Raw genomic sequence first — 26187 nt, 5'->3', positions numbered from 1 at the left:
TGTAGTGTTTACATTTTTTTAGTTTTTCAGTTTTTTTGTAGTTTTTACCTAGCCAAGGTTCGAACCTGCAACCTCTCGGACCTAGAACCTGGAACATAACGCGCTACCAACTCAGCTACTTCGGGCTTGAATACATTCGTTTTTGAATTGGTATATGATGAAATAATTCAGACGTCATATAAGGACACACAGACAGACAGACATAGCACACATAAAACTTATTTTTATATATATAGATTATATGTATAAATATAAATATATATATATATATATATATATATATATATATATATATATATATATATATATATATATATATATATATATATATATATATATATATATATATATATATATATATATATATATATATAAAAATATATATATATACTATGTATATACTATATATATATATATATATATATATATATATATATATATATATATATATATATATATATATATATATATATATATATATATATATATATATATTGTGATTCCTCGGCACGCTTTCTGTTCTTACTTTCTCTATCAGCCGCAAGCAGGGTTTCTTGCTGTTCTTGTGATTCCTCGGCACGCACCATAGTTTTAAAACTGAGATATTATAATATAATTCAAGAAATATAGTCTTTTAAAAAAAATAAATATCAGTTTGATTTTTGTAAGATTTTTAAAGTTTCCCAAGATTAAAACAAGAACTTAAGTTTCATTAAAACAGTGGGTGGCATTAAATGGTTAGAGCTTTGGTAAGGCAACAAGCATGAGACAAAAAGGATGATTATTTATTCTAATAGCCAATATTCTACTTTTCAGAGACAAATGAAGCTTATAATGTTTTTTGAGTTTCTGTTCTTCTGTTTCTGTTTGCTTCATTTGATTCAACGTTGGCCAAGCCTCAGAGGAAAGGAATTTACAGGCACATTTCAGAGGGAAGGAATGGTGGCACATTTGGATAAAAGATCAAAACTAAATAAAATTAATCTACTTGTTTCTGTTTGGAAAAAAATTGGTATTCTTTGTATAAAAGTTTAACAAACAGAAACCGCTTTTATTACATTTAAAAACTGATCTTTTTATATATAGATAAAGGAGCATAAGTACAATTTATAAAATACGCAAATGCAGAAGAAAATTCCTGATCAGGCGGATTCTGTGATGAAGGGCGAGGGAGAGCTGAAATTATATATTATAATATATATTATATTATATTATATATATATTATTATATATATTATATATAATATATTATTATATTTATATAATTATATTAATTATATTATTATAATTATATTATTATATATTATTATTATATATAATATATTATATATATTATATTATAGGCAGTTCACAAAACTTTACGTTGCCAGCAAGTACTATCATATCTTTGAGATCATTATAAATAAGTAATCACCGAAAAATCATAAATCATCAATAAGGTCAGCATTTATCTTCTTGGATTAGAGCTAAAAATTTCCAAGACATTATGGTTTATTGCTTCTTGTTTGACTTTTATTGTGTCGTTCCATCTGTTTATTTCCAGCTTTTTGAACCGGTCTACCTTTTATCAACTGCTTTTTTAATCATTTATCTTTTTTCAGCTGCTGTTGCATCCATCCACTTTTTGCCGGAAGACTGATCACGAGTACGTGTTTTTTTTCCAGGGGTGATCGTATCGACCCAGTGGTCCTAGAATGTCAAGAGAGGGCTCATTCTAACGAAAATTAAAAGTGCTGTTGCCTTTTTTAAGTGACCAAAAAAATTGGAGGGCATCTAGGCCCCCTCCCACGCTCATTTTTTCCCAAAGTCAACGGATCAAAATTTTGAGATAGCCATTTTGCTCAGCATAGTCAAAAACATAGTAACTATGTCTTTAGGGACGAGTTACTCCCCCAAAGTCCTCGGGGGAGGGGCTGCAAGTTACAAACTTTGACCAGTGTTTACATACAGTAATGGTTATTGGGAACTGTACAGACGTTTCCAGGGGGACATTTTTGGTTGGGGGGGGGGGGGTTTAGGGGAGGGAGCTAAGTGGAAGGATCTTTCCTCGGAGGAATTTTTCATGGGGGAAGAGAAATTCCATGAAGGGGCGCAGGATTTTCTAGCATTATTTGAAAAAAAACGTGAAAAAATAAATATAAAAAAGTTTTTTCAACTGAAAGTAAAATTTAAACTTAAAAAATTCCTCCTAAAAAAACTAAAAACTAAAAAAGCATAAACTTAAAAGCATTTAAACTAAAAAAGTAAATTTAAACTAAAAAAGCTTAAACTAAAAAAGCATTTAAACTTAAAAGTAACAGAAATTATTAGGCATATGAGGGGTTCACCTCCTCCTAAATACCCCGCTCTTTACGCTAAAGTAGTTTTAGTAATTTCTGTTATTTATTCTACGGCCTTTTTGATACTGGGGTCCTTCTCAAAGGATTGGGACAAAATTTAAGCTTTAGTGTAAAGAGCAAGGTATTAATAAAAATTTAATATACAAATTTTGTTTTAATTATTCATGTGCGATGAGCCAAGATCAAAATATGTATTAATTAAAAAAGTTCAGAAATTAAATAAAAAAATAAGCTTTTTAAACTGCAATTAAGGAGCGACATTAAAATTTAAAACAAACAAAAATTATTCCGTATATGAAAGCGGTTGTCCCCTCATCAATATCCCATATTTTACCCTAAAGTTCGACTCTTTGTCACATTTCTACTTTATAAAGAAATATAAAACTTTAGCATAAAGAGCGAGTTGTAGAGGAGGAGACAACCCCCTTTCATATACGGAATAATTTTTGTTCGTTTTAAGTTTTAATGTCGCTGCTTACTTGCAATTACAAAAACTTGTTTTTTTTTATTTGCAATAGAAGCCGTAGTTGTAGTAGCAGTGGTAGTAGTAATGGTAATAGTAGTTTTAGTAGTAGTAGTAGTTGTAACTAGTAATACTGTTCACATATTGACTTTTGGTAAACTCATCACCTTCTCATAGTTCCCTGAAAGTTCTAACTTAGTACCCTAAATTATTCCCGAGATGCGTCTTTTTGACAACATGCATGCACATAGTGTTTTTGATTTAATTCAATATTCTCCAACAAAGTTTTTAAAAAGATTCACCAGAATGTCCTTGGCCTCTTGGACACCAAGGGTCAAACAAGCCCCCTTTCCTGATAAAAAAATATTTATGTAAACAAAGGGCAATATATGCTTACAGCCCTGTATAGCTTAGAGCCGTTGCCCCAAGGAGTGTGTGTGTGGGGGGGATTAAACATCCCCAAGGAGTGTGTGTGTGTGTGTGTGTGTGAGGGGGGTGGGGTGGTAACATCCCCAGAGATATAGCTATTGGATCTTTCAACAATGATAAACAAAATGACTATATAAAAATTTTGATTAGTTATCTTTAAGAAAAAATGTGCGTGGGAGGGGGGCTGATTGTCGTCCAATCACTTTTGACTCTTAAAAATGACACTAGAATTTTTGATTACCAGCCGAATGAGCTCCTTCCAAGTTTCTACGACAACTCCTTCCATAGGAAGTACCTTGTTGAAAAAAAAATATATTGAAAATATTCTCAGTCTTAGTAGTAATCGACTTAAAAATAATAGTTTTAGTAGCAGTAGTAGTGGTGGCTGTGGTTAGAGTGGTAGTAGTAGCACTAGAGTTCACTAATTGCTTTTTTTGTGAAATGATCATCCTCCTCATCATTCCCTGAAACTTCCACCTTAACAAGTGATTCCTGAGATATATTCTTTTGTCAACCCGAAAGCATGTAGTGTGTTTTGATTTAGTTCAACACTCCCCTCAGCATTCTCTGAAAGCTTCACCTGAATGGCCTTGGTCTTTTTGGACACAAAAGGTCAACCCTTCCCCCGTTTCCCCATATGAAATACTATATTCAACACTGGACGAATTGTAATACTTACAATCCTTTCCCCAAGTACTATGGGTGCAGGGGGGCTGTCATTCCCAGATATATAGTTTTTGAACTTTTAAACTATGCTAAACAAGATGGCCATCTCTAAATTTTGATCAAATGTCTTTAGGGGAAAAGGTTTGTGTGATGGGGACTGGTTCACCTCCATTCACTTTAGACTCTTAAAAAGGGCACAAGAAACTTTCAATTTCCAGTCGATTGAGTCTCTTCCTAAAGTTTCTACAGTAAATCCTTCCAGACAAAGTGCCTTGGTGAAAAAATACATTGTGCCCACTTCGCTCTTTACTTAGGCAGTAGTATTGCGCTACATTCGATCAAACAGCTCGTGGTAACGAACTGTAGTAAGGAGCAACCCGGCTCAATAGTAACCAAAACTCTAAAAAATGAAATTTTGGTACCAATAGCTACATCAAAAGAATCGCATTTTAATGCTGATTTTTAATATATTTTCTATAAAATCAGATGCCAGGCATTAGTTTTAAACCGTTTAATTGGATCTCTTATCGAAGCTCTACAAGCTATGGCGAGACCGCCCAACCAATTAAAAATAATTCGGCAAGAGAAACACAATTTTTTTTTTAAATGGACAAGACAGGGTGATTCTTTAAGGTATTACATAAAAAAAACAAGTTTTTTAACGAAAGTAAAGAGCGACATTAAAACGTAAAACGAACAGAAATTACTCCGTATATGAAAGGCGCTGTTCCCTCCTCAATGCCCCGCTCTTTGCGCTAAAGTTTTTACTGTTTTAAAAAGTAGATTTGAGAAAAAGAGTTTAAGTTTTAATGTCGCTCCTTACTTTAGTTAATTTTTTTTATTTAATTTCTGAACGTTTTGAATTAATGCGTGTTTTGATTTTGGCTCTCCGCACTTAGAATACTTAGAACGAAATTTACATTTTTTTTGGGCTAAATGGCTTTTTCCTAGTTTTGATTGGAGGATTTTGAAAAAAAAGTTGTGGGGGAGGAAGCTTAGTTGTCCTTCAATATTTTGGTTACTTTGGTTACTAAAAAGGCAACTAGAACTTTTAATTTGTGATGGTATTTTTGATAGAGTCCATAGGCTATTAAGTTCGTCAGAAAATATAGTATGGTTACAGATGTCCATGTGGGATAAGAGGTATGTTATAGGCTGTGTATATATTCTCCCTGAAAATAGTTCTTATATGAATGAATATACATGGGACGGATTAATTGAGGAGTATGTTAATTAGGTTGAGCTGTTTAGTGACCATTTTTTTGTATTGCTAGTTGATTTCAACGCCTACACGGGTACAAGTACGGAGATTGAGGACATAGAGTTGGATCTTGACAACCTTTGTTTGTCAAAAATGGAAAGTACGGTTGAATGGTATGGATGAAGTGAATGCCCGAAAGGTAGGACAATCAAAGATGAAACTACTACTACTACTACTACTACTACTACTACTACTAATAACTCACTGCAGCACCAAGCCGCCTGAGGCCAACACAGCTACGCACGCTCCTCCTCCAACCTAATCTATTTAAAGCCTCCCTCTTCACACACTCCCAGGAAGTTCCTATTTCCTTTATATTTTTATTTATGACATCCTCCCAACCCAGACAAGGACGACCTGCTTTCCGTGTAGCCCCAGACGGTTGGCCAAAAAGGACAATCTTCGTTAATCTGTCATCCTTCATCCGTAGAACGTGGCCTAGCCATCTCGACCTTTCTTTCATTATAGCCCTAGAAAGCGGGATTGAACCACATTTTTCGTATACCTACTGTTTGAAATACAGTCAGTCAGCCGGGTAACCAGAACAATCCGTAAGCAGTTTCTCTGGAAAACATTTAGTAAATTTCCATCTGCTTTTCTAGTGTGATTGATTATATTCTGGTTGATAGGAGGCTATGGGGAAAATGTTTGGATTTTTATGTTATGGACGTGGTAGGATGAGACCATCAGCCAATAGAGGTGGCTATGAAGGCAGGACAGGCGAAGAAATGGATGAAAGAGAAGGAAGGTGAGGGATATAGTTGGAGGAAAGAGAGAAAGATGGTGGATAAGGATGGAAAGTTAATGAAGCAGCAGATTCGGGTAGATTATAAGGATGAATATCGCATGAAAGAATTATTGGAAAGTGAGCAGATGCAGAAAATGGCGGAAGAAATGCATATATATATACTGGGAGAAGGGAAATTAGAAGGAGCCGTGGAAAAAATGGCAGAGGAAGTATATCAGAAATGTAGTGGCGTATAAAATAAGAAGGAGATGGTGAGAAATACAAACGAATTCTTTGATGACGATTGTCGGAGGCTGAAAGTAAACCTTGTTCAACTTCTCAGGAAAGTGAAAAGAGCCCAAAATGACCAGGAACTGAATAAACACTTATCGGAGTACCGAGCAGAGAGAAATATCTACAAGAGACTAGTAAAAAAAGAGAAAAAAAAAACAAGTAGAAGAGATTAGGGCTACAAAGATGAGCGAGGAATACTTGTCAAAAGACCCAAAACAATTTTGAACTCAAGGCTAACGACCAACACATTCCTCCAGCTGAGTCGTGGACAACATACCTGGAGCAGGACACTAGGAAAAGGGAGCAATATGGAGACAGTATAGGGAGTTTAGCAGAAGAGATGTGGGAGCAGAATGGTTTCCCTTTAAGACAAGAGGATTATAGTCTATTAGAACCAATCAAGGGAGAGGAAGTATGGGCAAGCCTAAAAAGAATGAAGGGATCTTCGGCGCCGAGGGTGGATGGAATACCAGCGAAGATTTGGAAAATACGGAAAACAGTTCTAGAACCATTATTAGCAGCAGTTTTTAGTTTTGTGACTGAAAAAAGGAAATGGCCTGATCATTGGAATTTGTCAGTAGGAAATAGGAATACCAATTTTAAAAAAAGGTAGTAGGCAGGATCATAGTAATTATAGAATTATTAGCTTAGGCAATTTGATGAGTAAGATTTTTTGCAAGATTATAGAATAAAGATTAGGGAAGTGGATGAAAAGGAACTGTTATCCCCTTTCCAGGTAGGGTTTAGAAAAAAAACATACTGGAATAGATCATATTTTTACTATGAGAATTTTGGTAAAGAAGTATAGGAAAGGAAAAGAGGAAAGGTTATTTGCAGCATTTTTAGACCTAAACGGAGCACATGATAATGCCTATAGGCGCCTGTTGATGATAAGCCTGTTATCTTTAGGACTGCCCCATTATTTGTATTGTTGCTGTGTCAAATGTATAAGTACGTGAAGTTAGTAGTGAAAGGGCGGGAAAGTGCTCAATTCCAGTGTTATCTGTACTGGGACTAAAGAAGGGATGTGTGCTTTCACAGAAATTGTTTCGCCTTTATTTAAATGATGCCCATGAATTTTTCGCTAAGAGCAAAGCACCAATGATTTCGATAGGTTTGTTTAAACTGTGCTTACTACTATTTGCTGACGACATCGTATTACTGGGTGAATCAAAGGAGAAACTCCAACAATTGTTGGAGATTATGGAGGTTTATTTGGAAGAAAAGAAGTTAATCCTGAACACATCGAAGACAGTGGTGATGGTATTTGGTCGTAAAGCCATGGAAAGTGAAGATGTGAATTTTTCCTTTAAAGTTGAAACTATATCAGTGAAAAATGAATTTGTTTATCTTGGGGTTAAGTTTACTAGTGATGGGAAATTCAGTGGGCATCTTGAGCTAGCGAATGGAAGGGGGAGGTATATTAGTGGTGAAATAACGAGGAGTAGTCTTGGACGGGTTAGAGATATTAGAGTATATAAGAGGATTTGAACAAGTAAGATAGTACCGGCGATGCATTATGGAGCAGAGGTTTGGGGCTATCGGAAAGGTCCAAAATTTGAGGTGGTTATGATGAGATATTATAAGAGGATGTTGGGACTAGGGGATTATTTTAGTAATTTGGTAATCCAGGGGGATTTAGGGTTAGCATCGCTGCGATCTATGAGGCTAGTGACTATGGTGAGATATTTGGTTAGGATACTGGGTATGCAAAGATTTACGGTAGCAAAGGCAGCATACCTAGAGGCATTGAGACAGAAAAGTAAAGTAGGGTGGGCGGCGGACATTAAGGATATCTTAGATAAGTGTGGATTAGTGGAATGGTGGAATGAAGGAAAGCGGGTTATGAATATGGAGGATATATTAATAAAGGAGGTACAAGAGGTTGAAGAATCAAGAAATCCAGATATGGTGGACAAGTCTGGATCGTTCAGGGTCGTTAAAATTTTATAGACAGATAAAGGGTAGTTCGGGGGAGGAGGTATTTTGGAAGGTTGGGTTGAGTATAGACGATTTGAAGGCATATTTGGATTGGAGGGGAAATGGATTTTTGATTAGAGAGAAAAGAAAGTATCAAGGGAGAAAAGAGGAGAATGTAGAATTTATTACTTGTCCTATGTGTGGATCTCAGGATAAAAGTTTGATACATTTTGTGTGTGAATGTGTCGAATTGAATGAATGGAGGCGAGAGAAGTATGGTAAAGAAAAATTGAATGAGGTATGCATGGTAGATAGAATGAAAGAGACAAATTTTCTGAGTATCAAAAGGATAGAAAGGTTTGTCAGGGTTGCAGCTGCACATCGTGAGCGTTTTCTTTAAATAGTATTAATTTATTTTAGTTTAATTTGTTGTTTTGTTTTTATGTAAATTTCCTATGGCCCACGGGCTTTTTCTGGAATAAACTATTATTATTATCATTACTATTATACCAGATCTCTTTTCGGATGTGGTCGCGGTTTTTTTCAAGGAAAAAACTTGTGCCAATATACATACCAAAATAGAAAATACAAAAGATAAAAATGCGATCTACGGTTTGATTTAGCCAAACATACACCTCAACAGTCCCTGGAAGCTAAGCATTGATATAACTAGCCTCAATAATAACAGGACTAACACCAGTAGCACTACTCCTTCTACTAGTAGTAGTGTACACATAGTGCATTTTATTAGTTTAACATACCCCTACACCTGTCCTGAAGGTTTCAACCTAATACTCTGATACGTTCTTGGGATACTGCTGATATGACCTTTTAACGGCCTGCATACATATAGCGTGTTTCAGTTTAATTTAACATACCTCTCAACATTTCCTGAGAATTTCTCCTTAATGCTCTTAACTTTATTAGTAGTGATAGTTGTAACAGTAGAAGTAGTAGTCGTAGAACGCATATAATACCTCTTGGTTTGTTCAACATCCCCCTTAACATGCACTGAAAGTTTCGACTTAATGCTCTAAGCTGTCCCTGGAATATAGGTGTTAAGCATTTTTAATAGCCTGTATCGCATAACGTATTTAATTTAATTCTACGTCCTTCTCAACATTTCCTAAAAGTTTCTCCATCCAACTCTTAGCCTCAATAATAGTTGTCGTTGGAAAAGTAGCTGAAGTAGCAACAGTAGTAGTAGTGACAGTATGCAAGGAGTGTCTTTTGTAAAAAAAGGAAAGATCAAATTTTTTTTTTTTGTATGCTAAACGAGGACACTGAATAAACAAACAAAGCGAATATTTCGAGAGGACAACCGCATCTCTTCTTCAGCGTGAGACGAAATAATATATTCAAGAAAAGTACCGAAGAAAAAACGAACAAAACAAACGCGCAAAGTCAATGTGAAAAAAAACCAGAAAACCAATGAAAAAACCAAAAAATTGAAAGATGAATAAAACTCAATAAATACCAAAAATTGTAATTGTTCTCTAGTATACCTTGATGGCAAATCATAATTCTTTGGATTCTATGCAAGTTGCAGATATTGGCGAATGACTTGCTTTATGGTTGTTAGGTATTTGGTTTTAATTTTTATAATTTTTGGCTTGTATTGAATTTTATTAATCTTGTGAATATATGATCAAACTATGAATCAATCAAAGCAAAATGTTCGCTTTGGTTGTTTATTCAGTATTCTCGTTTGGCCTTAAAAACCCCATTTCGGATCGTTTCCTTTTTTTTACATTATGGCAGGCCAATGTGGCTTAAGAAATTATCAGTGTCTTTTGGTTAGTTCAAACATCCCTTTCAACACGTCTTGAAAGTTTCAACTTAATGCTCTAAGCCGTCCCTTTTGGACGGATTAAATTGCTCAAACATCCTTTTGGCTACCTGAATGCACGCAGTGTTTTCATTATTTTTTTATTTAGTTCTTTATCCCCCTAAATATTCCCCGAAAGTTTCGCCTTAATAGCCTTAGTAATAGCCTTTTCCTCAGTGGAAGTAGTAGTCGTAGCAGTATTAACAGTCGAAAAAGTGGTATAGTTTAAAGTTTGGATACAGTATGTAGGTGCATATAGTTTGTTTGAATTCAGTTGAAACTCCTGTAAGAATGTCTTATTTTTATTTAACTTTATTAAATCAATTTGAAACCATCATTGTTCCAGTAAATCATCAAACAGTTCGTGGTAGCGAACTGTAGTAAGGAGCGACCCGGCTCAATAGTAACCAAAACTCTAAAAAATTGAATTTTGATATCAATAGCTACATCAAAAGAATCGCATTTTAATACTAAAATCACACCATCAGATTCAGCGTATCAGAGAACCCTACTGTAGAAGTTTCAAGCTCCTATCTACAAAAATGTGGAATTTTGTATTTTTTGCCAGAAAACAAATCACAGGTGCGTGTTTATTTGTTTGTTTGTTTTGTTTGTTTTTTTTTTTCTTTTTCCCAGGGGTCATCGTATCGACCAAGTGGTCCTAGAATGTCGCAAGAGGGCTCATTCTATAGAAAATGAAAAGTTCTAGTGCCCTTTTTAAGTGACCAAAAAAATTGGAGGGCATCTAGCCCCCTCCCATGCTCATTTTTTCCCAAAGTCAACGGATCAAAAGTTTAAGATAGCCATTTTGTTCAGCATAGTCGAAAACCATAATAACTATGTATTTGGGGATGACTTACTCCCCCACAATCCCTGGGGGAGGGGCTGCAAGTTACAAACTTTGACCAGTGTTTACATATAGTAATGGTTATTGGGAAGTGTACAGACGTTTTCAGGGGGATTTTATTTTGTTTGGGGGGTGGGGCTGAGGGGAGGGGGCTATGTTGGAGGATCTTTCCTTGGAGGAATCTGTCATGGGGGAAGAAAAATTCAAGGAAAAGGGTGCATGATTTTCTAGCATTACTATAAGAAAACAATGAAAAATAAACATGAAAACGTTTTTTAAATGAAAGGAAGGAGTAGCATTGAAACTTAAAACGAACAGAGACTATTACGCATTTTAGGGGTTCCAAAAATACTTTAGTATAAAGAGCGAGGTATTTAGGAGGAGATAAATATCTCGCTCTTTATGCTAAAGTATTTTTAGTAATTTCAACTATTTATTCTACGGCCTTTCTGATTCAGGGGTCATTCTTAAAGAATTGGGACAAAACTTCTATCCACAAAAATGTTGAATTTTGTATTTTTTGCCAGAAGACAGATCACGGACAGGGCTTCCACTCTCGAATCTCAAAATTCGGGGACAAGTTTAAAAAATTCGGGGAGTTTTCGGGGACAAGTCTTAAAGATTTGGGGAATTTTCGGGGGCAAGTTCAAAATGGAATTTTGTTCCAAAATTTGGGAGCCAAAATCGGTTATAGCTTCGTTTTCAGCCTCAAATAGGGCTGGATCCGCGTACTAAATCAAGTTTTTAACAAAGTAGGTGCTAGAGCTAGAGTACAGGATTGGAACCCATAGCTAAAAACGATTTTTGCTGGTATTGCAGGCAAAACCTCAGAACTATTTTAAATAAATTAAAAAATAATAGGCTGAATGACACTCTGGAACTTTGTTGCTTTAGGTTCTATATTATCTTTGCTGCTTTATTCCCATAGCCCGAAAACGAGATGTCATTTATTTTCAGAAAGACGACGAAAATAAAGTAGCCTATAGAAAGGCAATAATCTCATACAAAGCAATAACATGTGCAATGATTTCTTGAAATTAACGAATATTCTTCGACAAGCAAACATAAACTTACACCAGAAATTTAATTTTTAAAAAATCACCTGAAAGCAAGGAACAGAATTAAAGCTGAAAACGAATAGAAATGATTACATAGTAAGAGGACTGTCCCCTTCTAAACGCCCAACTGTTTATGTTGAAGTTTTTTAGTACTTAAGCTTTTCATTTTTCACTTGTTTTGGAAGTTGTTCTTACAGAATCGGGACTAAATCTGAACTTAAGCGTAAAGAAAAAGGGGGCTATCCGCTTCATATATATATTATTTTTTGTTAATTTTAATGTTGCTCCTTGGGCGTACTTTCAGACGGAAAAGATCTTTTATTTTATTTCACAGTTTTTTAAAAATGCCAGGAAATCCAGCTCCATCTCCACAGAAAAATTATTCCTCTCCCCAGAAAAATCGTCTAGAGCTTTAGACAATTCAATACCGTCAAAAAGTTATCCTGGACAAATACAATAAAGGTCTCCACGCGTAAGATTCGGTTTACAAAGATAAACTTAAAATAAATAAAAAGAATTTTGTTTAGGAATCCTTGCCAATCCATTTTTTCTCTGATTGGTTGAAAATATATACAGGTTTTATTTTCTTGACTGGTGTTTCAAAAGCCTTTTCGGTCCGGCAGTTCTACCTAGCTTCAAACACTTAGGCCTGCTTAAATCCCAAAGTGGAAATCAGCTTTTTCAATTTTTTCTGCACAAAAAAGGCAGTATTTTGGGATGGGAAAGCCAAAAGAATTTTCGAATGATCTAACATGTGTTTGCAACAAACCTTGTTTGTACTATACTGTGCAGGAAAAAATAAAGCCTTCAAGTTTCAATTATATTCAATTATACAAAAAAAATATGTCATTGAAAATTGCCACGAAGAGGCTCAATATCAGCTAAACTAAGCACACTACCTACGACCTAGGGAGCCACAGAACCAGAAATATGCGTAGCTGCTTCTTCAGCAGTTGCAGAAGCCTTAACATTTGACAGAAGCTTCGTCATTTCACGGTCAAGGACAAGAGAAGAGGAACTGAGATTGAGTCTCTTCATTCCCATTTTAGTCTTAGCCCCATTACACGCAACCGATATTGTCGCCACACAGTTTCGTTTATCTGTTTTCAAATCTTTGAGGGTACTGAACAAGCTTTCTGCTGTAACGTTAGAAAATGGCAGTGTACACATGTAATTATTATTATTATTAATTTATTACCCGTCAAAAACGGAAAAGACGGAGTATATAAATGAAAAGGAAAGAAAAGCACAAAAATTTAATACACTTCCTCTACAAATATTATAAAATAACACTAGTCCAGGGATGGTTGGCTCTTAAAACATTGGTACTGAATTTGGAGATTCTTCTCTCTATGGCCATGGAAGGGTTGGTGATCTTATATTTCCTGGAGATGTCGCCATTGCTGTGCCACAGAGGGAGACGCAGGAGAAACTTAGCATATCTGTAAAATGCGATGCAAATGGCTTTCTTTTCGGTAGCTGTGAATATTTTCCAGAAGGGAACCAGAGCAAGCAGATGGGGGGTAGTAAAAGCATTGTATAGCCGGGCAAGGAGAGGACGGTTGAAACGATATTTATTGGCAACAAGTAATCCGTAAGAAGCTTGTAGACGGGAACAGAGGTGGTTTGTCAGTGCTGAGCGTGTTTCCTTCAATGTGGAAGAAATAGGAAGGCCAAGATACGTAAGGGACTCACAAGGCTTAATCAGAGTGTCGCCAATTTTAAGGGAGAGGTCAATTGAAAGCTCATTTTTTGAACCATTGAAAAAAAGAAGTTCTGTTTTAGATTCATTGAAGGAAAGTCCGATCTGCTTGTATGCCGCTGCAAGTGAGTCGTAATTTTGTTGAAATAAAGATATCGAACGAGAAACATGAAAATTGTCATCAGCAAAGTTCATCAGCGAAATATTAATCACACGAAAAAAGCACGACGGCTTTATTACTTACTGTGCTTCGATAATAGCGTTATTAAACAGTGATGGAGAAGTTTTGCCACCTTGACGTACGCCTTTCTTGACACTCAGCGTTTTTTTAAAAGGAAAAATGCCGAACGGAGAGGGGATCAGGATGACAGCCGAGAGCTTGTTGTACATACTGTAAACAGGGGAAAGGATGTAAGAGGAAACACCTCGCTGAAGGGCTTTGAGCAGGATATGGCCATAGATGCAAGAATCGAAGGCTCTACTAACATCAGGTGCTCCAAAGACGAGAAGATCACCATTTTTATCTACATCAATAAGAACATTTGCAAGAACGCTGTGAACGTGTTCCCGTCCTGAGTGGTTTTTGAACCTGAACTGGTCGTCCGGAGTAATGCATCGAAGTGTAATTTCATCAAAAATAAGGGATTCAAATAGCTTACAAAAAGTAGTTGAAACGGTGATCAGACGATATGAAGCGCACTGGTCAGCTGGTTTACCTTTTTTGAGAATAGGATGGACCAATCCAACACCAAAGCTGTCTGGAATGATGCCAGTAACTAAAATGATTTGAAATACCAGAGAAAGGTGCTCTAGGGGAAGATTGCTGGCAAAGCTTAAATGAGTACCAAATACACCATCGATGCCCTTAGATTTCTTTTTTTTTTTAACTTATCAATTTTGGAACGCATCAAGGACGGAGTGACCAGGACACCAATATCCTTAACTGCAAACTGAAACTTCTTATCGAGGGCCTGGCAAAAGGTATTATCTAGGTAGGAATTAGGGGCTGAAAATTGGTCTCTGAAGTAGTCACACCAGTCTTTTCTGGCATGCAGGGCGGGCCATTGGAAGATTTGTTCTTAGCTCGAAGATGCCATAAAGTATTAGGCAAATTATCGACAATCTCGCTGGTACAGGCAATTTCATTAGCCTTATGCTATGCGATGGCTTTGGAAAATTTACTTTTCGTGTAAATACGAACACCGTTGACTACTCCGGAGCGCGGCTTCCCACAATCTGCCCATAATTGTAGCCATAATTTTGCTGAATCACATGCGGCTAGGAGATTAGGATTATTCCACCAGTTACGCACTGCCATGCCGTGGCGAATTTTGTGGACCGGAACTACAGTTTTCTCAGCTGTATGGATAGTATGCGTTATCTCAGAACAGTAGATGTTTAGCAGGACGTTTTTTCTGAGTCTACTGTCATGTTCGGACAACAGAGAAGTGTGAAAGGAATTCGGATCTTCGACAGTATGTAGTCACATGAACTCTGGTAGGAATCGATGTTAGCAGCTTCCCAGTTGAGGCTGAACAACCATTTAGGTGGAAAATTTGTGGGTGAAGTTTGCGGCAAGGGCTTTATTTGAAAAGAAATACAGATCGGCATGTGGTCGGATATGGAGTAATCAAGAACAACCGTAGTAGTAGAGGTAGGTTTAATCATAGAAGAACAATAGAAATAGTCCAACTGAGACGCGGAGCCAGATTGAAGCAAAGGCGCCCTTTGTGGTGGAAACTTGGGCCCCCTGGTAAGTCTGGGGTGGGCATTTGCCCACCCCTGAACCCCTCCCCCCCAAATGGCGCCTCTGGATTGATGGATGTACGTAAAATCACGATCATTTCCAACATAGGTGAGACTTGGACAAGCATGGAGCAAGATCTCAGATCTATTGTTTTCAGGGTCAGACAGTTCACAGTTAAAGTCACCAAACAGGAGACAACTTAGGCCTTCATCTTCATATTTTGATACTAGCTTGGCAATAGAAGTACATGTGAGAGAGAACTTCCTCTCAGACATATCATTATGGTAATTAGTAGGAAAATAAACGACGAATATGACCACATTCGAAACTTCAAATACAAGGAAACTGTCAGACTCAGCAACTAGGTTACCAAGTAGCTCTTTCCGTATCATCAGGGCCAAACCACCTGAAGGCCTACCGCGAGTGGACTTAGCATGGTGGAAAAACAGATTATGAGAAGACGTGAGCTCCAACAGTTGACGACTATCGCTTCACAAGAAATGTTCTTGAAGACCCACCACGTCAAACCGCAAGCAAAGTTCAGACAGTAGGTGATGTTTCGGTAGAACTTTCCCATTGATGTTACACGATACAATTTTTAAGGTTTCTTCAGGTATTGGAATTCTTTAGAAGAGACTGAGCGACAGGACATTTAAAAGTGTAACATGGGTGGTCGGAGGAATTGCAAAGAGCACACTTAAGTGCCTTGGTACAAGGATTATCTTTGGTTGTGGAGTGGCCAGCCTCACAACACCTGGAACATTTTCGGATACCTGAGCACGCAGACGCAAAATGACCATATGACTGGCAAGAAAAGCATTGGGGTGGCAAGTGTTGAAATATACTAATGGGGAGTCTTTCGTACCCTATTATGGGTGGAAAGCGAATAGAAGAGTCGAGGTCCTCTTTAGACTCAAAAAGAAGCTTAAACGAACGGGCGTTTCGGATTTGAGTTGCTTTCAAACACTTGACAATCAGATCACATAGGCTACTTTTATTCAGATCTTCAGGAACATAACGGATAATACCGAAAAAGGAGGGGCATTGGAGTTTAGGCTCGACTTCGGGGTTATTCCCGGTTATGCGTGACATACTAGATTCGGCACCACTTTTATCCTTTATGACTACTTTCCAGGCGTCTCTACTGGGACGAAGCTCAATTATATTCCCACTAACTTCTCCACAAACATGCTCCAGATAAGCTTTACGGGAGTCAGGCTTTTTAAGGTCTAAGGGGGGCTTCTTGAGGATAACTGCATAGGAAGGCTTGGCCGGTGGAGACTAATTGATTCATAGATGTAGCAAGTTTCTCAGCTGCACGGGCTTTTTTCTCACTTTCAATAAAGTCCTTCAAATTATTGGAGATTTCTGTCACTTTTTGAGCAGCAATAGCACTCAATTCACCAGGCGTAGTTGGGACCTCCGTAGGATCAAAAATTACGAAATTCGGCAATTTGATCCGGTTAGTCTCACATAACTGGATTAGTTTCAGCATATCTAACACATTATCGGCAATCTTTTGGCGATCAGCGTTGTGACTCGAAGTATTCGAATAGTGCCAAAGTGTACCCTTAGCTTTTATAATCGTATCCTTGTCATAAAATGCCACTGCCTTTTCGCAAATTTCATCAGTCTTATTTGCTTGGAGCGCTCGCGATAAATAATTTAGCAAAGCATTATGCACAAGTCTTTCTTTCTCATTCGACATTATGCTAATTTAGAAGTCCAGACACATTCAATAGGAAAAAAAAACTGTTTACTTTTTGGACGCGACAAGAGCTCATTAGTAATCTAGTACTATAGTCAGTAATCTAGTAATCAGTACTAAAATCAGTAATCTAAAACCTTTCTTAGGTTTTCAAACCGCGGCTTTCTACATGGGTATGTCTGCTTACAGATAAACTTCCAATACTCCTCCACGGACATCGTACATATGTCTAAACCCGCCAAAGAAACAGTGCTCTGTTCACGCCATTCCCTGTCAATTAGAGCCTTGTTCCACGAAGGCAACCCACGACTTCTTAGAAAATTTGCTAAGCTAGTGGGGTTCAAGTTTCGAGCATTGACAGGATCAAGCAGACTTGTGAACTCCTAAAAGTCACATTCAAACGTAAAGCGTCTCTGTATCTGGATAATGGCCTCCTTGTAAAAGTCTCTTGCTGTTATGTAGACCTTCCTCACCTCCAACTGTGAGATATCTGGACAAGACGAGACCAAGGATGCCAACTCCTCTTCTGCAGTATACCCGAGATAGACTTTCTGAACGTCAACATAATGGCTCTCGTCTGTTACGTCAAGAGCCAAAAGATCAGTACAGTTTCTGACGTAGGTTCCATCCATATAGTTTATAGCCAAGGTTGCAATAAGCTTAAGTATTTCCGTCTTCAGCTTATAGAAAATTGGTGACTTCGATTGAAACAATACATTAAACTCGCTCAAAAGGCCTAGAGCGTAGTCAACAAACATTATTAGAACCTTAATAAAAGGATTTTTCAGAAATTAAACAAAAAAACAAGTTTTTTTTTAACTGCAAGTAAGGAACGACATTAAAACTTAAAATGAACAGAAATTTTTCTGTATATAAAAGGTGTTGACCCCTCCTCAACGCCTCGCTTTTTACGCTATAGTTTTTATTGTTTTAAAAAGTAGAGTTTTGAGAAAGAGTCAAGTTTTAGCGTAAAGAGCCAGGTGTTGAGGAGGGGTAACCTTTATCTATGGAATCATTTCTGTTCGTTTTAATTTTGAATGTCGCTCCTTGCTTGCAGTTAAAAAAAACTTTTTTATTTTATTTAATCAAACAGTTCGTGGTAACGAACTGTAGTAAGGAGCGACCCGGCTCGACAGTAAACTAAACTCTAAAAAATGGAATTTTGATACTAATAGATTCATGAGAAAAAATTGAATTTTATGCTGATTTTAAATATATAAGTTTCATCAAATTTAGTCTTACCCATCAAAAGTTACGAGCCTGAGAAAATTTGCTTGTTTTGGAAAACAGGGAGAAACATCCCCTAAAAGTAACAGGATCTTAACGACAATCACACCATCTAATTCAGTGTATTAGAGAACCCTATAGTAAAAGTTTCAAGCTCTTGTCTATAAAAATGAGGAACTTAGTGTTTTCTGCCAGAAGACCGATCACGGGTGCGTGTTTATTTGTTTATTTGCTTGTTTTTTTGTTTTTGTTTTTGTTTTTTATTTTCCAGGGATAGGAAGAAGTGGTCCTAGAATTTTGCGAGAGGACTCATTCTAACGGAAATTAAAAGTTTTAGTGCCCTTTTAAGTGACCTAAAAAAAATTGGAGGGCACCTAGGCCCCCTCAGATGAAATGAGGAACTTAGTGTTTTCTGCCAGAAGACCGATCACGGGTGCGTGTTTATTTGTTTATTTGCTTGTTTTTTTGTTTTTGTTTTTTATTTTCAAGGGATAGGAAGAAGTGGTCCTAGAATGTTGCGAGAGGACTCATTCTAACGGAAATTAAAAGTTTTAGTGCCCTTTCAAGTGACCTAAGAAAATTGGAGGGCACATAGGCCCCCTCCCACGCTCTTTTTTCCCAAAGTCAACATATCAAAATTTTGAGATAGAAATTTCGTTCAGTATAGTCGAAAAACATAATAACTATGTCTTTTGGGCTGACTTACTCCCCGTAAGTCCCCGGGGGAGGGGCTGCAAGTTACAAACTTTGACCAGTGTTTACATACAATAATGGTTATTGGAAAGTGTACAGACCTTTTCAGGGGGATGTTTTGGTTGGGGGTGGGTTGAGGGGAGGGGGCTACGTGGGAGGATCTACCCTTGGAGGAAATTTTCATGGGTGAAGAAAAATTCCATGAAGGGGGTGCAGGATTTTCTAGCTTTATTTAAAAAAATAACAATGAAAAAATAAATATGAAAAAGTTTTTTTCAACTGAAAGTAAGGACCAACATTAAAACTTAAAACGAACAGAGATTATTACGCATACGGGGGGTTAATCTCCTCCTAAATACCTTGCTATTTACGCTAAAGTATTTTTAGTAATTTCAACTATATGTTCTATAGCCTTTGTGATCCAGGGGTCATTCTTAAAGAATTGGGACAAAATTAAAGCTTTACTGTAAAGAGCGAGGTATTAACGAGGGGGGCAAACCCTCATCATAACCATAATAAAAATATAAGAATATAGAAGTTCGTTACGTAAGTTAATTTGTAGGTTACGTATATTTCTTACTAATAAAAATGTTTTTTAAAAATTAAAAATTCTAGTTGGCTTTTTAAGTACCCGAAAATGCTACAAAGTAAATGCTACAAAGTTTGTAGCAATTGCAATTGCTACAACGGCTAAAGAATTGAAGTGGAAATTTCAGGAAATATGGAGGGGAAAGCAGAACTGTTCCAGAACACACTCTGTGCATAAAGAATGAAAAAAAGCTTATCATTAATATTTTAGCTGCGGGATCCAGTATCAAGCTCAAACTTCCAGAGCATGGGTGGTGTTCAACTGACGAAAAGACAGTGTGTACATACTACTACTGCTACTAATACTACTACTACTGTAGAAACTACTACTTATAAGTTTACTAGTACTAGAATACTACTACTCTTACTACTACTACTACTACTGTTACTATTACTAGTACTACCACTACTACTACTAAGGGTTTGAGTAGGGCGGTAGCTCCTCTCAAAGATTGATAATAAAACATAAAAAGAAAGGAGTACATCCTAGTACATCAGCACCACTCTTTAGGCTTATGTCTAACATTGTATTTCTATGGTTCAAGAACAAGTGGTCTACCATTAATAAAAGGGGCAAGGAGTTGAAATTTGTTTTTTTATCGCACTAGTTCGAGAAAGCAATAACCAGTGTAGCTTTATGTGTTTTAAATAATGGACTTTCCCTTTTAAATGTTTGAAAGCCAATCAGTTCGAATCTGCCAATTGACTGTATTTAGGAATGATACTCCTAAATACTTTCATAATTGCACCAGACCAAATTTAGTTTTAATAACAGATGGCCGACGGGCTGTTCTCCTCATATATATATATATATATATATATATATATATATATATATATATATATATATATATATATATATATATATATATATATATATAGGCGTACGGAGGGGAGGAGGCAGGGAGGCAGCAACCCCCTAAAACTTCAAATTTAGATTATATATAGCTGAAAAAGCAGATGGTTGAAAACCGGATGGTTGAAAAGTTGTTGAAAAAGGTAGATGATTAAAAAGCAGTTTATAAAAGGTAGATGGTTGAAAAGACTGTAAATAAACAGCTGGAATGACAGAATAAAAGTCAAACAAGAAGCAAAAAGCCATAATGTCGTGGAAATTTTTAGCTTTAATCCAAGAAGATGAATGCTGATGCTCATTGGTATTTTTATGATTTTTCGGTGATTACTTATTTATAAAGATTTCAAAGGTATATTAGAACTTACTGGCAAAATATATATATATATATATATATATATAATATATATAATATATATATATATATATATATATATACATATATATATATTATATATATATATATATATATATATATATATATATATATATATATATATATATATATATATATATAAATATATATATATATATATATTATGAAAAGAGAAATCACCAATGCAACAGCACAAACAAATAAAAAAACAAAAAAAAAGAGACAGAAGGAGAACATTTTTACATCTATTTTTAAAATCAATATAATTACTACAAATCTTTGCTTAACGAAGTAACTGTGAGAAAAACGCCGAATATGTGATATTTGAGTGTATATTACTTTCAGGAAATGGGAAACTAATCACTTCAAAATCAAAATCATCTGTTTTATTATACATTTTAAAACTTAATTTATTATTATCACAAATATTAATATTTAAGTCTAAGAAATGATCTTCATGACCAGCGCCATGACTAGGTTCAAGAGTAAGCTCTGATGGATATATATTTTTAGAAATATCAATGAAATTTTTACAATTTAAGACCAAAATATCATCTAAATATCTTTTATTATTTGACAAAACATGTTTTAAATTATTTGTATTATTCTTATCCATCATATATTTATATTCTAGTTTACTTAAAAACAAGTCAGCTATAAATGGGCTGGCATTCCCCCCCCCCCCCCCCATGGGAATTCCCACTATTTGCTTGTACAAATCACCACCAAATCTTATATAAGTATTATATGAAACAAATTCTAATAGCTCAAAAATCATATCCAAGCTGTAACATCTCAAGTTAACTGTAGTATTAAAGCAATTTGTCCATATAACTTTTTTATTATAAATGTCTATTTTTAAGAACCTTTTACTAGATAAGAGGAAAGATTTCTTGATAACAATTTTTAAATTATCTAACACTACATTAAGTGATAAATTAGTATACGTTGTCGTAAAATCGAAAGACTCAATTCTTTTAGCTGAAACCATTGTTAAAGAATCTATCACCTGCAGTGAATTATTAACACTCCAATATGGATTAAAATTCGAAAAATTTTTAATACCAGAACAATAGGTTTTAAATTTATTTACAATTTCCTTTAAAATTAAAGAGAGGTCAGTAGCAGCAATACGGGTTGGACATTTAGCTGCTCCAGCAATAATCTGTGGTTTAGGGGGATTCTTATGAAATTTTACAGTCCAATATAGGAAAGGGAACTTTTCATCATTGTCATTTATTTTAATATTAAAATTTTTAAAAAGTATTTCTTCAGTCTTTTCAATTAAATTGTCATCCTCTAAATTTACCTTTTCGTAAACATTAGTTGTGCATAACTCCCTTTTTAAGATATCACAATACAGCTTCTGACAAATTATGGCAAAATTATTATTAGCTTTATCCACTGGCACAATTAAAAATTCATTCTGTAGATTAGCAAGTGCTTGTTTAATCTTCGCATTATAAAATAATGATTTAGTGTTGCTATTTTTTAAATTAGAATACATTTTATTTCTTATTCTACTAATAATTAAATTCTTCCAACTTTGAAAACTCTCTTTATTTTTTTTCTCTTTCTTACACCACTTATCAATAAATAAATCAAAATCATTTTCCAAGCCATCAAGAACACTCGATGGTTTCAGATGATGAGAAAGACAGAAATTAGCCCCTTTATTCATTATAATTTGAAGATCATCTTGCTTTATTATGGACAAGTCCCCTGTTATAACACGTTTGTAAGTAGGATTTGCAAATGGGCCAAGTTGCTTACAATTACAAACCGGTTTCCAATTTATATCACTATCTAATCTTATATATATATATATATATATATATATATATATATATATATATATATATATATATATATATGTATATATATATATATATATATATATATATATATATATATATATATATATATATATATATATATATATATATATATAAACAGTTTTTAAATGTAATAAAAGCGTTTATTGTTAGTTAAACGTTTATACAAAGAATACCAATTTTTTCCCAAACAGAAGCAAGTAGATTAATTTTATTTAGGTTTGATCTCTTGTCCAAATTTGCCACCACTGCCACACCTTGAGCAGCGACAGGCTTGGTCCTTTCCACAGTATCCTGTTGCGCATTTTGCAATTGACAAGAAGCTTCCTGCTCATAGGGGCTCAGCTGCCCCTTCCTGCTCGGCAGCTGTAAATTCCTTTCATCTGAGGCTTGGCCAACGTTGATTCAAATGGAGCAAACAGGAACAAAAGAATACTCAAAAACATTATAAGCTTAATTTTTTTCTGAAAAGTAGAATATTGGGTATTAGAATAAATAATCATCCTTTTTGTCTCATGCTTGTTGCCTTACCAAAGCTCAAAACAGTAAAGAATTGATGTCATTTAATGCGAGCCGCTGTTTTATGAAACTTAAGTTCTTGTTTTGTTTTTGGGAAACTTTAAAAAATCTTACGAAAATCAAACTGATAGTATTTTTTTTTAAAAAGACTGTGCTTTGTGAATTAGATTTAATATCTCAGTTTTAAAACTAAGTTTCTTGCTTTTTCTGTAACAAAGTGGGAATCTTAAAAATTATCACAAAACTCAATATATCGTTTAAAAAGGCAGACACATACGATATTCGGAAAAAAGCTTAAAACTGCTGAATGCTATAAACATGAAGCATGTTTCGTAAATATCTTCCAATTTCCCTCATAATTTGTATTGAACGATTTCTGAGTTTCCCCGATTATTTATCCGAGACTGACATTGTAATGTAGAAAGGAAAAAGCCAATTGCCAAAAAAATAAAGAAAAAATTAAAAATGTAAAATTCACGAAAAAGCAGCTTTATTCCAAGAAGGGACAAAATAATGAGAAAAGCAGAGTAGTGATAATGCACTAGTTTTCTTTCTTTTTTTTGTAATTCAAAGGAAATATTTAAGTATATTTTGTTCCTATCCATGACACTAAGTATTTTCGTTGGCCTAGTTTCTGAAAGTAAGGTTATTACAGTTAATCGTTTCATCAGTTCTGTTTTCTAGCTCCAGTTGTATAAAGCTCAATATAAATCGAAAAACAAAAGAAGGAAAATGCTAAGTCATTATATGCTTCTACTATCAATAACGGATCACAATGTTAAGCTCCTTTATCCCAACCTAGCTCTTCTGTCTGTTGCTTAGACTGTCTTTCCCTATTGACCTATACACTAGGGACAAATCCCACCTTCCTTAAGAGTTCTAATTTCAAAAATCCAGTAGGCAAAATTGACATAAAATAGATGCATAAAAGTAATCTTGCTGTTCGTTAAAATACTGCCCGTTTAATTCGTGTTACATTTTTAATTTTAAATGGGAAAAATCCGACGGAAGGGTGGGGGTTGAAAATGCAAAAGTATTGACAGTTTTGTTGAAACATATGAGAGTAATTTCGGAAAAATTATATTGTAGGAAAACAATATCATCCATAATTCTGTGATTATTCTCCAGGGTCCTTTTAGGCGACCTTCCCCTGTATGCATTGGGCATATCAATAGCATCTTTAGTACATAATAATGAAATCTTTCAATCTATACATCGAATTATTTCGCAATAATAAAGGAGTTTATGCTCTCTTAACACATTGCTGAAAACATATTGCAAAATCGTCGCGAATATTTCCCGAATATAAGGTTCATGGCAATGGTTATCTAGGTCTGGATATTGACCTTGAACCTAGTCTCATACTTTAAATCCCCATCCTTTGTTTTGGTGGTATAAATCTATGACCTACCTACAATGGGTAATTAGGTAAAATTGTTGTTTTTTTGTTTGTGTTTGTGTGTGTCTGTATATATTCATATATTCTAACAATCCCCAAAAAAAAACCTTGATGCTCTTCCAAGTACACTCCGTTAATAATAATACATTCCTTTAAAACTTATTTACGTGGCTTCAAACGCTCAAGCCCTTAAGTTGACTGCGATCTAGGGTCAATGGCAGTTCTCGGCTTGGGTAGTGTGGCAGCTGCCCCTTCCCCCAGTTTTTATGACATCTAACCTGAAATTCCTTTTGTCTGATATCTTTACACTCTATTAAGGTACTTAATTGACCAAAAAAATGTTGCAATTATATTTTTTTAAACTTTGTAAGCTTAATTTAAATATGTTCTTCAAAACTAAAAGAGCACTTAGCTTGAGGATTAATTTAAAAAAAATAAGCTTTTTTTAACTGAAAGTAATGAGTAACATTAAAACTTAAAACAAACATAAATTATTAAATGTAGGATGGAGGTTGGTTGTCATCCACTGAGAACTCATAATGCAAAGTCTCATCTTGTAGTCATCCGTATATACAGGGTGGCACAAAAGTCACTGACCCTTTTAATTTTTCAATATCTTTTTCATTTCATAATATTTTTTGTTTTCTTAACATTTAAATTTTTTCAGATCCTGGAAATTAATTATGGAGAAATTCAGCACCTTACAACGTACGGTATATAACGTGGTATGGCATAAGTACCACTTACGTACACCGTGCGGTATACGTACGTGATAAGATATCAATTTCAATCGCCTTGACTTTATGATACTAAATTTTCATGCATATGACTGTTAAAATAAAAGAGTTATTTAAAATTGAAATGGGTCAGTGACTTTTGGCCTACCCTGTATATATATTAAATAAAAAAAACTAGTTTTTTTAACTGAAAGTAAGGAGCGACATTAAAACTTAAAACGAACAGAAATTACTCCGTATATGAAATGGGTTGTCCCCTCCGCAGTCCCACGCTCTTTACGCTAAAGTTTTTAATTGTTTTAAAAAGTAGAATTGTGGCAAAGAGTCAAACTTTAGCGTAAAGAGCGTGGGACTGCGGAGGGGACAACCCATTTCATATACGGAGTAATTTCTGTTCGTTTTAAGTTTTAATGTCGCTCCTTACTTTCAGTTAAAAAAACTAGTTTTTTTTATTTAATTTCTGGACGTTTTTGAATTAATGCATGTTTGATTTTGGCTCTCCGCACATAAATTATTGAAATGAAATTAGTATATTAATTTTTTTTTGGCTAAAACGTCTGTACACTTCCCAATAACCATTACTATATGTAAACACTGGTCAAAGTTTGTAACTTGCAGCCCCTCCCCCAGGAATTGTGGGGGAGTAAGTCATTCCCAAAGACATAGTTATTATGGTTTTCGACTATGCGGAACAAAATGGCTATCTTAAAATTTTAATCTGTTGACTTTTGGAAAAAAATTAGCCTGGGAGGGGGCCTATTTGCCCTCCAATTTTTTTATCACTTAAAAGGGCACTAGAACTTTTCATTTCCGTAAGAATGAGCCCTCTTGCGACACTCTAAGACCACCTGGTCAATACGATGACCCCTGGGGAAAAGAAAAAAACAACAACAAACAAACAAATAAACAAGCACCCGTGATTTGTCTTCTGGCAAAAAATATGAAATTCCACATTTTTTTAGATAGGAGCT

At 35.2% G+C, this 26187-nt stretch overlaps 2 long non-coding RNA genes across 2 annotated transcripts in view; both read left to right on the top strand.

Annotated features, from left to right (window-relative positions):
- Positions 1 to 1171, top strand: part of LOC136032201 (uncharacterized) — a 29960-nt gene extending 28789 nt beyond the window's left edge. Inside the window, exon 3 of the long non-coding RNA XR_010618678.1 lies at positions 817 to 1171. This is a non-coding gene — a long non-coding RNA (uncharacterized LOC136032201). The remainder of the gene's footprint in view (positions 1 to 816) is intronic.
- A 3720-nt stretch (positions 1172 to 4891) lies between these two features.
- Positions 4892 to 26187, top strand: part of LOC136032202 (uncharacterized) — a 39222-nt gene continuing 17926 nt past the window's right edge. Inside the window, exon 1 of the long non-coding RNA XR_010618679.1 lies at positions 4892 to 5271. This is a non-coding gene — a long non-coding RNA (uncharacterized LOC136032202). The remainder of the gene's footprint in view (positions 5272 to 26187) is intronic.

This window comes from Artemia franciscana, chromosome 10 (genome assembly GCF_032884065.1).
Source record: "Artemia franciscana chromosome 10, ASM3288406v1, whole genome shotgun sequence".
NCBI classification, from domain to species: Eukaryota; Metazoa; Arthropoda; class Branchiopoda; order Anostraca; family Artemiidae; genus Artemia; species Artemia franciscana.
Note: the sequence above shows the minus strand (reverse complement) of the source record. Positions and strands in the feature narration are given on the sequence as shown.